The sequence below is a fragment of the Malurus melanocephalus genome, unplaced genomic scaffold (assembly GCF_030028575.1).
Source record: "Malurus melanocephalus ecotype Western Australia unplaced genomic scaffold, MMel_1.1 scaffold_28, whole genome shotgun sequence".
In the NCBI taxonomy this organism is placed as follows: Eukaryota; Metazoa; Chordata; class Aves; order Passeriformes; family Maluridae; genus Malurus; species Malurus melanocephalus.
In genome coordinates, this window is record NW_026623260.1 from 3,891,111 (window position 1) to 3,903,214 (window position 12,104).

General features: G+C 42.8%; 1 protein-coding gene across 3 annotated transcripts in view; it reads right to left on the reverse strand.

Annotated features, from left to right (window-relative positions):
* Window positions 1-4,650, reverse strand: part of ZZZ3 (zinc finger ZZ-type containing 3) — a 57,741-nt gene extending 53,091 nt beyond the window's left edge. For 2 of the 3 annotated variants that reach the window (XM_057363566.1, XM_057363564.1), the window contains exon 1: window positions 4,545-4,650. The gene's annotated coding sequence lies outside the window, so the exon portion shown is untranslated. Of the gene's footprint in view, window positions 1-4,128; window positions 4,178-4,544 lie in introns of those variants that run through there. The other variant, XM_057363565.1, reaches the window with a different exon arrangement.
* Between the last annotated feature and the right edge of the window lie 7,454 nt (window positions 4,651-12,104).

Genomic DNA, 12,104 nt, shown 5'->3' on the forward strand with positions numbered 1-12,104 from the left:
ATGTACCAACAGGTAAACTCTCAGGAATACTCCTTTCCTTTTTGACTTTTAGATTTTCCAACTGAAGTCTTTTAAACAAAGTTAGAATCATCCTTGTTTTAGGAAAAAAAAAATCAGCTATTTCTCATGACAAGAGACTGTTAAATTCCCACTTCTCTACTACTGACCTATACTTGTAAAGATAAGCTCTTACACTCCTTACTGATTGTGGCACATAGGCACCCCCAGTCAAAACAAATATTCATTTTGTATTTAAATCTGAACTGCTAAAGACGTCTTTTAAATCTTGGACAATCAAATTGTCTATCTTGCCAACATTCATATTCCTATGTCCTGTGATGAAGTTCAACAGACCAGCAAAACTGGAGAGCAGCTAATAGCAATATAAAACACTGCTACAGGAAGAATCAACTCTTTTCTGAAGCAACAAGAGACAAAACAAATCAGCAGTATGCAAAACAAAAATATTTAAATTGAGAATCAGGTAAAACTTGAACCATGGGGTGATGGAGCTGCTAAAAYAAGCAACACAATGAGCAATTTTGCCATCAGAGGGAATGATCCCACTATGCTTCCAAAGGGCAGAGGATTGGACTTGCTGAGCTTTCTGTATTTCTATGTTTAACTGAATTCATTATAARCATCCAAACACTRAACTTTAAAGAGCAGTTACTGGAARTGAAGTTACTAAGGCTTCTTCTGTACTGAAGATACCACCAATTGCCTGTACAAGGGAAAGCAACCATGTGCAAACCTAACTGACACTGAGATTTTGAACACAAACTATAGAAATTATCAACCTACTACACTACGAAACGCAAGTATTTTTATTTCAAAAAATAAAAATATTTATTTCTGCACTCCATAAGAGAATCTTTTTAAAAGTCTTTTGTTCGAAAAACAAAAATCAAGTGTCCAGTATGAACGCACATTTAATGTTCAGCCCTACATTTCTGAAGAATCTTTTACAAGTTACACAGACGGAAGGAGGGTTTTCAGAAAACTAAAAATCCCATGATGTTTCTTCTACAACCACAGCAGTTTTTCAACCCCAAACCATATTTACAGTGTTCTCAAAACTAGAACAATATATCCTTARGTGTCAGAGTAAAGTTTACCAGGAGCAAATTCTTAGCAGCAGCAGCAGCTTGACTTCCAGCAAAGAACACTTAATTTGGAAACTAAAAAAAAACCCTGACTACAGAAGTGAGAAAGTTTCTCACTTTCCGCAACTTCACTCCCGCCTACAGAGGTGGCAGAATTCTTCTTCTTCAAGGATTTTAAGGACAAGGTCTACAAATATCTGTCTGGAATAATCCAAGCAGTTTTAAATCAACCTGAGAGAAAGGGAACAATAGGTCCTACAGTACTGCATTTCTAGAACCRTGAGTGCAATCTAAATCTGTGCGTGAAAGTGCCAAATATTTGATTAATAAATTCTCTTTTGCAAATGTGGTTCCCTATGACCAGAGAGACCTCTATCATCAATTCCCACACAATGCAAAGACTTCCATTTTTGGAAAAACCAAAACAAAGCAGACCTCAATCGATTAGCCCTAGAGACCTTAAAGAGGGTCTTGGAAAGTTGAAAGATAATTTAAAAGAAGAAAAAAGAAAACAAGAAAAAAGCACAATTGGAAGAAAGGCAGACTGCAAAGGCTTCTGTTCCAACTTCCTCAGGACTTTTAGAAACATTAAGAAATACATTTCTTGTTTCCCTTATGGTAGAAGAGCAGAGTACAATTGTTTCCACTTTGTATAAACCACACAACAATTACTGACCAGAAGTCAACCTAGGTACTTAAAATTATTTGGAAGAACCAAATACAGACAAATGGACAAAAAATTTCAGATCTTTGTCTCCTGGAAATACTGGGAGTGTAAAGCCTGCATTCTGTATGAGACTATGGCCAGCATATCTCACTATGTAATCTCACTACACAAGTATGTTAGAAACACTGATAAACATCGGAGCAGTCACATGCTGTTCAGCTGTAGAACAAAAGCCCTTATTAGGATACATTCCCAAATACTGAAAAATAAAGATCTAGTTATTTTTGCACACTAAATCCGTAATAACACTAAGCCAAAGAATCCTATTTGCTATTTCTCCTTTTCCAGAAGYGTTAAAAATGGTGAGACAAGATATATGACTGAATTCCATCACAAAGTATCTTAATAACTATTTAACACAGCCTCTCCCTTAGTAATTACACACTTGGATTATGCATTGCAAAGGAAAAATAATTTCATTTAGCAGTGGTACAACTGAGAATTGCAACAACTACCTATGTTAGACTGAACAACCAGACACACAAATTATCAGCACTATTTCAATGTAAGGTCATTCAATGCTGCTCCTTACAGACACACACGGTTGCACTGTGCAACACTCCTTCACAAAAGGCCTTTAAATTCAAACCTGTAAATTCAAGGCATTGAATTTTTTATGGAATAAACATGACAGTGCTGGAAAAAGCCTGAAACCAAAGTTGTTTAGATTCTTAATGACTTGCTAGAAGTTACACATCAAACTAAATTAACTGCTAAGCCCTTCTAAGGCAATGGGAAGGTTCATGAGTGACTTCAGTGGAATAAAAATTCTTACCTGACAGCTGTTTTTTTAAACATTTTAGCACATATTCTTTAAAGAGATGCATTTTTCTCCCCTGCTGTTTAACACACACCATGGTTTTCCCTTACACATTTTTYCACTTCTGATTAAGCAAATACAAATGCCATTAATCCAAAAGACAGTACAGTAAAATTAAAAGATGCTTGAAAACAAACCACAATAGTACCTTGTCAACTTCTTTTCTGAAAAGTTACACTTGCTTATGTAAGAGTCACATTTTGCAAATCCCAAACCCACCAATCCCTACTAAATCACCACTCCTTGGAGCAGCTAGGAAGGGAAGCTAGCATCGAACCACWGGTTAGAAATACACCCAAAAAGCATGTTCTTAAAAGGTTGCACAAGTTAGTATTTAATGTAAAATACAGGGCACACTTAGAACTTCACTCAAAAGCCTCAGTAAACAATCGCTACGTAGTGATTAGTACGGCATAATGACAATATGAATGGAAAACTTGCAAATATATGCACAACCATGGAAGAGCTACTACAGTTTGTTTAATGATAACTGGAAATGTATTTACAAAATAAAATTTGGAACTTCAAAGCCCCAAGAACTTATTCTTTTTAAAAAACTTAGTCTCYGTTATGTGTTAGCCTAAAACCAGGTTAGTAAAATACTCCAAGACTACAAAAACTGCCAACGTTACTGGATAATCAGGGACAGAATACAAAACACCATAAGGAAGAAGCAGAACCATATGCTCTCCCTTAAGAGAGATCAGGATTAGGAGACAAAGGGAATATTGCTGAGCTGGGACGCTTGGACACTACTGGAATAATTTTCCTAAATACARTGAGAAATCAGAACTGTATTTTACAAGTTTGTGATACAACGGGACCTATAGCTTCCATCGAGAGCAGACTTTGGGTGTTAAATAGCTCTCTTTTGGATCCCTGCATCCTCAAACATCAGCACCCCTGTCCCTGTGGGACAGGCGTCGCTTGGGTTCCACAGCAGAAACCCGACTGAGGGCAAAGGAACAGCCAGGGCCAGGGGTGCAGGGCAGGCCGAGACACCGGGGCAGCGGCGGGGCTCGGGCCGCAGGGTGGTGGAGGAAGGGCCCGGGAGCTCCGGCTGTGAACACGGGCCGGCAGCTGCGAGCGCCGCTCGGCCSAGGCAGCGCTGTGCACTCGGGACACCCGGTGTGGGGGTGGCACGGCGGGGGCAACCCGGGGGGCTCGGCGGGGCATCCGCGGCTGGCGGGCCCCGGCCGCGAAGACGGGGCGGAGCGGCGCGGGGAAAGCGGCGGGACGGGGAGAGCCCGAGGCGCGGGAGGGAAGGGAAGGGGGGGCGGCCGCGGGGCAGGCGCGGGGTGATGTGAGGTGAGGCGGGGCAGGGCCGGGGCGGGGGGAGGAGGCGGCGGCGCGGAGCCAGTGGCGCTCCCCGGAGCGCGCGCCCCGCCCGCTCCCGAGCGCCCGTTCCCCGGCGGGAGGGGAGGGGAGGGGAGGGGCGGCGGGTCCCGGTCCCGCCCCCGGCCCGGTACCATTACCCAGCGCGCCCAGCGCCGCCGCCATCCCGCAGCCGGCCCGCTCCCGCGGGGGCCGCGCGACCTCGCGAGACTTCACCGCCCGCCCCCCTCCCTCCCTCCCTCCCGCGGCCCGGCACGCGCGCGCGCACACCGCCCGCGCGCGGCTCAGACACAACATGGCGGCCCGCCGCGCCGGGCGCGCGCACACGTAAAGCCGGGGGGAGGCGGGGCCGCCGCGCACGCGCACGAGGCGCCACCGCGGGCCAGCTGATTCGAACGGGGCGCGCGAGCCGCCACCTCCTCCCCGCACGCGCTGGTCACGTGGGGGCTTCCCCCGCTCGCTCCCTCCTCCTCCTTCCCCCTCCCCGCGCGGGTTCCGAACTCGGCACCGCCCGGTGCCCCCCACCCCTTCCCCCGGGGCCGGGCCGGGCCCTCACCTGGCGCCCGCTCCTCGGCGCGGCCGGCCCGCGCAGCCCCGCGCGCCGCTCGCTCCCTCCGTGCCGCCCGCACCAGGCGGCGGCGGCGGCTCCGCACAGCGCCTGCTCCCCTCAGCGCGGCGGCGGCTCCTTCCGCTTCCTTCCCCTCCCCCCCGCGCTGCGGCGGGACCCGCTCCCTGCAGCTCCCCCTGCCGGCGGAGCGCGGCGGCGGCGCGGGGCCGGGAGCGCAGCGCGGCCGGGCAGGTGTCTGGCGGGGCGCCCTGAGGGACGGGGACAGCCCTGCCTGCGCGGGCGGCAGCAGCGGGAGGGTGCGCAGCTCTGGGCGCCCCGGGCGAGCCGCCGGCAGCGCGGGAACACGCCGGGTTGCTGTGCTGGGAAGGGACGGGAAGCGCGGCTCGGGGGCAGCGCTCTGSTGGCTGGAGGTGCTCCTGCCCCCACCACCCGGTTCGTGTCCCCAAAGCGGGGCTGTTTGGTTCGCAGCTCCTCAGCAATTTCCAGCRCTCTTGCCCGACTTAGCTCAAGCCGTGCCGCAAGAACAGGCTCTGTGGGGTACTCCAGYCTCCGGATTATAACTAAAAATTAATCATTTGCACTTTGAAATTTCGTAGTGGTGCTTCCTGGTYCTCAGCTCACACTCTGAGCTGAGGTGCGATCACCCGGGGTAACTACTGCCTACCGCCTGCASCCTGCTCTAATACATCATTTACCTCTACTCCTACAGAGACAACAAAACTACTGTCTGTCTGATTATTCTTGAACCTCTCATTGTTTTTTTTTCCTGAAACACCAGTTATAATGCATCTGGAAGAGCTTTCTGTAGACAAGAAACAGAGAGACTCACGTTTTCTGTTAAATGCTAATGAAATTTTAAATASTAAAATGTTAATAACATTTCCAGATTGCTGGAAAATTCTTAGATAAAACAGTTCGCTGTAGCAGAGTTAAGTATTGAAGAATATTTTCAGTTGCTTTTAAAAGTAGTTACTGACTGTAACATAATTCAAGTGATTGATATTTTTGTAAAGAAAGCAATTTTAATAAAAGCCTAATTGCCCAAATTGCAAGTCTAGTCATAGAGACACTCCTGCAGAGTCTGCAGAAAAACCTCAGCAGCTTTTCCACTCTCCCAAGCAGTTCTCACTTTTCCCTACGTCTTGCTGACTTGGAAGTCTTCTGTGATCAGATTTGAAATCCCACAAGAGAGAGAGGGAAATTTTCTCTTGACTCTACGCCACAGTTCTCCCGCAGCCCTGTTGTGTRTGTGCCCGGATCCGAGCAGGAGCGGTGCTGTTCTCATTACTGCAGGAGCACCTGTGTGCACTAAAGCGCTGTGCCTTGCAATCCATTTAGAAATATGCTCACTTAGCTGAACAGCTGCAATGGCTGAGGATATTATTGCATTGCAGACAAGCGTTAGTGCTTTCATAGGAGAACTGAGGGTTCTGCTCAGCTGCTTCTGAGCAAAATCGATTGGGTGTTTTGATGGTGGGTTTTTTCAGGCTCCCATGGYGCTGTGAAGATACAGTTGAGCAACAGACCTTACCGAATCCAGGGGTTGCTGACACGGGAGGCAGCACTTCCCCCCCATCTCTGCCCTTAAGTTTTTCCTACTGCCCACTCTGCTGCTCATGGTAAACCAGCTGGATTTCCTAAACCACCAAGAAGCTGTTCCTGTTTCTGGTGTGTTCGTTTTCATCTAGAAATTGGACTGCATTGGCTTACCATGGGGCTGACGAGAGCCAGCATGTGAGATGGGGGAGGGAGTGCTGCCAGCAGAAGGGTAGAAMAAGGCAATCCTCCTTTGGCAGCAGTAACTTTTTGGCAACAAGATTAAACCAGTCAAACTATATTGTAACCACACCCTACRCCAGGATTTGCCTTGAATTCACAGAGGAGGACTTAAATATTGGTTTCTACCATCTTGCCTAAGAAGCAGCGAGTCTGGTGATGGAAGGATAACAAAGGGCAACTGTGAATGGTGTGATGTTTCAGRTCATGGTTCCTGCTAACGAAAGGGATACTCCTGAGGCTCTTGCCCCACCTCTGCACGCTCCCTGCTTTTCCCTGGATTTAATCCAGCCATTGTGTACCTACTGTGTAGTTTGATTGTGTTAACCTCCCAGAGGAAAATTAACAATATGCAAAGAAGAAAAAAGCAGTCCATGYGTAGTAATGACTGAGATCAAGCAGGTTAACTAACACCTCCACCCAAGAGAATTTACATTAAAACCTGGAAAACCTGCTTTGTTTGAAGCTGGCTATACATCCACTCTAATGTCCCCACAGTTCAAAATCTCTTTTTCACTCACTTGTGCTATCCTGCAGCTCCTTCCCTGCRGTATCCTATAGCAGCTTTAAAATAATTTCTAAGTGTAAAGGAATATGATCCTGTCTAGCAGCACCACACTRCTTTCTTCCAACACATTTTCACTTCCAGTTGGTGTCCCTTGTTCCTCATATACTCTATCCAAACTATATCACATCTCTAATTCTTGTGGCTGCAGCTTCCTCTGTGCTACAGCAGCTATCTCATACCAGTAACTTGCAGTTGTATTTATTATGGCCAGCCTTATGTATTACTCATTTATAGGGCAATAACAAATTCTCTGGCTTCATCAGTGTTGGTAGTGGGAAAAAAAAACCCACATCACAACAAAACCTCCCCCTATTCCGATCAGGGGACAATAGTGTGCATGACTTTTCAGCAAGTTACAAAAAGACAAGCTAAAAATTAGATCAGACCCCTCCCAAGTCAGTACTTTCTACAAGATCAGCAGCTTTATATCCCTCCATGTTTGTGGGATGCCTCAGCTCACATGGAGAACKGCCAAGACTATAAGGTCCAGCTTTKATGAAGCAGTGACACATCACTKTCAGTGGCAGCATCACTGTTCCCACCCTTGTCAATCCATGAAATTGMTTAATTGCTTCTCCTATTATTGGAGCAAATATACATGACTTTTTTGCTGACAAAAGATTAATAAAGTTCACGTTAGAACTCAGCACAAATGAGAAGTTGATCCTAAGGACATGTAGGTTAGTCCTGTGACAGCTGCTCTGCTCTCTTTACACCAGTGCCCTCCCAACAGCATTAACAAGCTTTTACTGCTCCCTGCCCCAGCTCTGGTTAAACGGGGCTTATATCCTTGGCTACAGCTCTGGAGCTACACTGGCTCTTCAAAAGGGCATGCAGGACAAGGGAGCTTACAGCTGAATTCAGCTCCAGAGGCTTATTTGATTTGCCTCAAGGGAAGCTGTATGGGACTTGCTGGGTGTGCGGAATCACTCAGGTGGCTGTGCAGTTAAGCCTTGGATAGTGAGAATTTTCCTAAAGCCAGATTAGGTTCTACTGGATCAACTTTCACGGCCCAAACCTAATAAACTATCCTAGAAGTGATGAGAGTTGGCTCAGCACAACAGTTAGAGATCTCTGCGTTAATTACTTTACCATCTCAATAATTTTGTCTGTAGGTACTTTAACAGTGGCACTTTGGATCTTGTATTTATGTATTTTCAAAACAAAAGTATTTGCATTCTTATAGTTACAGAAAATAAAGTTATAAAAGGATAGTTTTTGTTGAGACAAAAGGAAACAAAAATTAACAGTGGTAAAATAATTTTMTGCTTGTATATATTGTACATCCTTATACAATCACTTCATGTATTGTTACAGGTCCTCTGTTTTGCTCAGTTCTGCCTGCTGTATTCCCTGGAGAGTTCTACATTCTGATTTTTTTTTTCCATTAATGCTACATGTAAATAAAAAATACAAGAAAGGCTAGATTGCCCTAAGAAAGCAATTTCACTGGTTTTACCTGAAGCAAAATCCTTTAGAGAAACAATTCTATTTTGTGTCTAACCTTTAACAAAAAGAATTCTGCCTGAAGACAGATTCTACTGACTCATCTACGTGTGGTTTCAGTAGCCAGTTTACATGAGATTATTCTGGCTTTTTCATTCAATTTTACAATATTATCAACAGTGGCATAATAACAAAACACGTTTTAAATATTTTTATTACTTAAAATACTACTTGGATGAAGGCTTTCTATTTGTATGGAAGTCAGCATGTCAAAAATAATATTAAAATACTACTAAACCAATAATTTMGAAAGTGTAGTAGTGGTAAATTTCACACAATCTTATGTAGTCATCTGGTCTAATCTACTAAAATAAATCCACTTCAGCTGTAAGTTTAGAATGCCTGCGTTTTATAAGTTGGTTTTTTTTTTTTTTTTTTTTTAATAGGAATAAGGTAGGGGGAAATTAAAATTTTAGCTCTTCATTAAAGAGAATGATTTCAAGTCACTGATAAAGGGTAAATATATTAGACAATTCAGGAGTCTTACAAGCCACATGGATTACTGCAGATTAGTTACTGAAATTAGTCATATTGTATGTTGAAAAAGMAAATTACCAATCATAAAAGTTAAATGAATTTTTGAAGTTATTCACTTATTTGCATTTTATGCCTGTTTATTTAAAGTAGGGACAATCTAATCCAAAATTATCTAAGAAGGTGCAGTGAAGTAATCTGATACTTATTTTTAATAATAAGACTATATTCAGGACCAGGTATAAACTTTCCTTACATATGAGGTATTCCAATTAAATGGCTTTTTCTAAGTTCAGTAGAGGCTTCAAAGTCAGGTCGATGTGAAATGATAGCTGGATTGTAATGCATTATTAAAAAAACRTTCCAGATTGGAACTCATTAAACATAAAAGCAGCATGCCAAGAAGGAAGGTCTTTGTTTTTCAGAATATATTCTTCTTCTTAGTTTTTGCTATTCAAAAGTTTTTATATTTCAAAAKAGAAATATTGCTACCTATTTCAACCAACTGTATTTTTTATTTGCTTTACTGCAGTTTCTWCAAGCATGTTATTATTCTAGTGTAWAAAATTTGACTCAGGTCTTTAAGAAAAAAAACAACCCAGACTTCCAGGTTCTGAGATATTTCCCACATGTGAATCAGGAAGTTTTTACTAAACATGAKGAGAGGGGGAGCTGGACCTCCCTCACATATGGACCCAGTGGTTTTGCCTAAGGCTGCTACTCAGACACTGAAGTCCACATTAGCTCCATTTGCCTTCCTCCAGTGCTCCCATCAGCATTGACTTTCAGACTGAGTCACCTTCATCAGGGAGTTTTACYCCTTACAGCTGTTATGAACTCCTGTCCAAACAATCCCTTTTATCTTTCCTCTCTCCTTTAGAAACATCCCTTTGTTATGTTTGGAGCACTCTCAGGTATTAGTGGCTCCACATTAATAATTTGAATTATGTATCACCTACATGAAGGTACATCAGGCCACAGAACATGCCTGGTACTGTTTTGACTACCTTGCCTATTCCTTCAGGTCCTATACCACAATMAAGAGCTCTATTGTTACTCAAAACTGAAGACTGTTCATGTAGACTGTTCAATGTAAACCAGAAAAACATATATTAGTAATTTCTCAGTAAAATGTAGGTGTGTAAGTAAAATAAATAAAAAGACCTGGCACACTTCTGCCTAGCCTTTAGGCATATTTTTACCAAACAGAAAAGCTTTTCAAGAACAAGCCTRTCTTGTGATTAGGGCCCTCTCATACAAATGTGAAAGATTTGAATAAAAATTTCAAACAAATTGCCATCACACAGGAGAGAACACCAGCACCACCAACAGTTTAGGAATAAGAGATTCCTGTTCAKGGCTCAAATCCAGAGTGACAGCAGACACTTTGCAGCTTTAAGTTAAAAGCAGAGCAGAAGCCCAGAAACTGCCTCTATTACCTGTATCTTTTTCAACATCTACAGAAAGAGCCCAGGAGGAGCAGTCTCTCRCTAGAGCGGGCAAAGTTAAGGTCACACATGAAGCTCAGATTCCTACTGACAAGTTCAAGAGACAAATTATCTCCACTCCCCTGCTTGGTAGGGTAGCAAATTCATTATACTGCAAGCAAATGAGGCAAAAAAAAAGGATATTGCCCTTACTAAAATGTGCTCAGAAGACAGGTCACTCAAAGAGGAGTTCATAGCTAATACATGTTTTATTTCTTGCGTCTACAGTTAAATTGTAACCTTGGTACTACACTAATTGAAAATACTGCCTAACTGAATTCACAGGTGCCAATTCACTTTGGCACTCATTAGCACATTTCTTTTGTTACAATTGAAAATCTCAGAGTAACCTTACTGSTGGTGCTGAAGAGACAGTGTGTGCACTGGTGGAAACAAACATGCATTCACAGTGTGAGCAAGTGCTGCATGTTCATTTGGGTTTGGCATTCTAACAGAYACCCAGGGGAAGTGGTGGTGGGGAAAAAGCAATGTATCCCCATGGTAACCAGAACATCTTGTTTTAGCATGTTTAACATGTTTGATATTAAAAAACACACCRGACAGAAAAAAAATTAATCACCTAGAAAAATATTCATTTCTGAGCAAAACTATTCAGGAACAATGAAAAGCTTTTGGCAGTACCCTGTGAGATATGAGACAAAAATTGCTATTTTTCATTTTTGGCAGCTGACAATTTATTCTAAGCTTTCTCTTACGCCTATGAATCAAGTGCCTCCTCTCTTCTGCCCTCTTTATTCTTCCTAGCAAAGTACTTTTAGATTTACTTTCTCATGTGCTAAGTTATTCCAAAAATGGATCTTACTAAAATTTTTAATGTATAATAAATAACTTGTGAGTTCCAAGTGAGAAAGGAGGAAGATATCTGGAAATAAAATCGTCTCAACTTGATTTGTATTATGAAAATATTTTGCGGATGATGACTGCTTTATTTTTGTATCTCCCATGCTCTCTGTGACTAGTAAGAAAAATAAGTCCTTTAAGATTCATTAGCATTGCATAAYGGCATATCAAAACTGCATAAAGAATCAGTGTATTCCCATTATGCCAACATTACTTTTTTACTGATGGTTCATTTTATAGTTGAATATAAACCAGCAATTCAAGTGTCAGCTGTACTTCTTTATGTCCATTCAACAACTAGAACTTGATGTTTTAGTTAACTCAATCTTCAACAAGTCAGAATAGAAAATGAATTTACTTGCTTATTCATCTTAAAAACAGCCTATTTCAGTGATCACGTTCCTGTTGCATTTTTTGAGGTCCACACATACACCCATGTACAACAGACATGGAAACTTGCCATGAAGTGACTTTGTTGTATCAGTTCAAGTGCAGAAAACCTACTGGAAATATCAGTGATATTGTTCCTCACAAATAGACCTTTTTTTCCTAGCTGCATGTCTGAGCTGACACACATTTAGAAGAGAGAAACRTTCTGAGATAGCTGCTATTATTCATTCTTTCTAAGAAAACCACAACTCTGCTATTGTAAGCAAACATGTGTAACATTAGATGTATTAGAAGMATATTTTATCTCACTGTGTGGCAGTGTTCACTGGTTTCTATGGAGAAGCAGACTCGTCACCTTGTTGAATGGCTTAAAGCTAGCCTGAAGCTTAACCTAAGACAAGTACTAGGTTTTAAACAGACATATACATATATACATAAAATAGAATATATTCAAGAATACAAGTTACACTTTTCATTGTTAGTGAG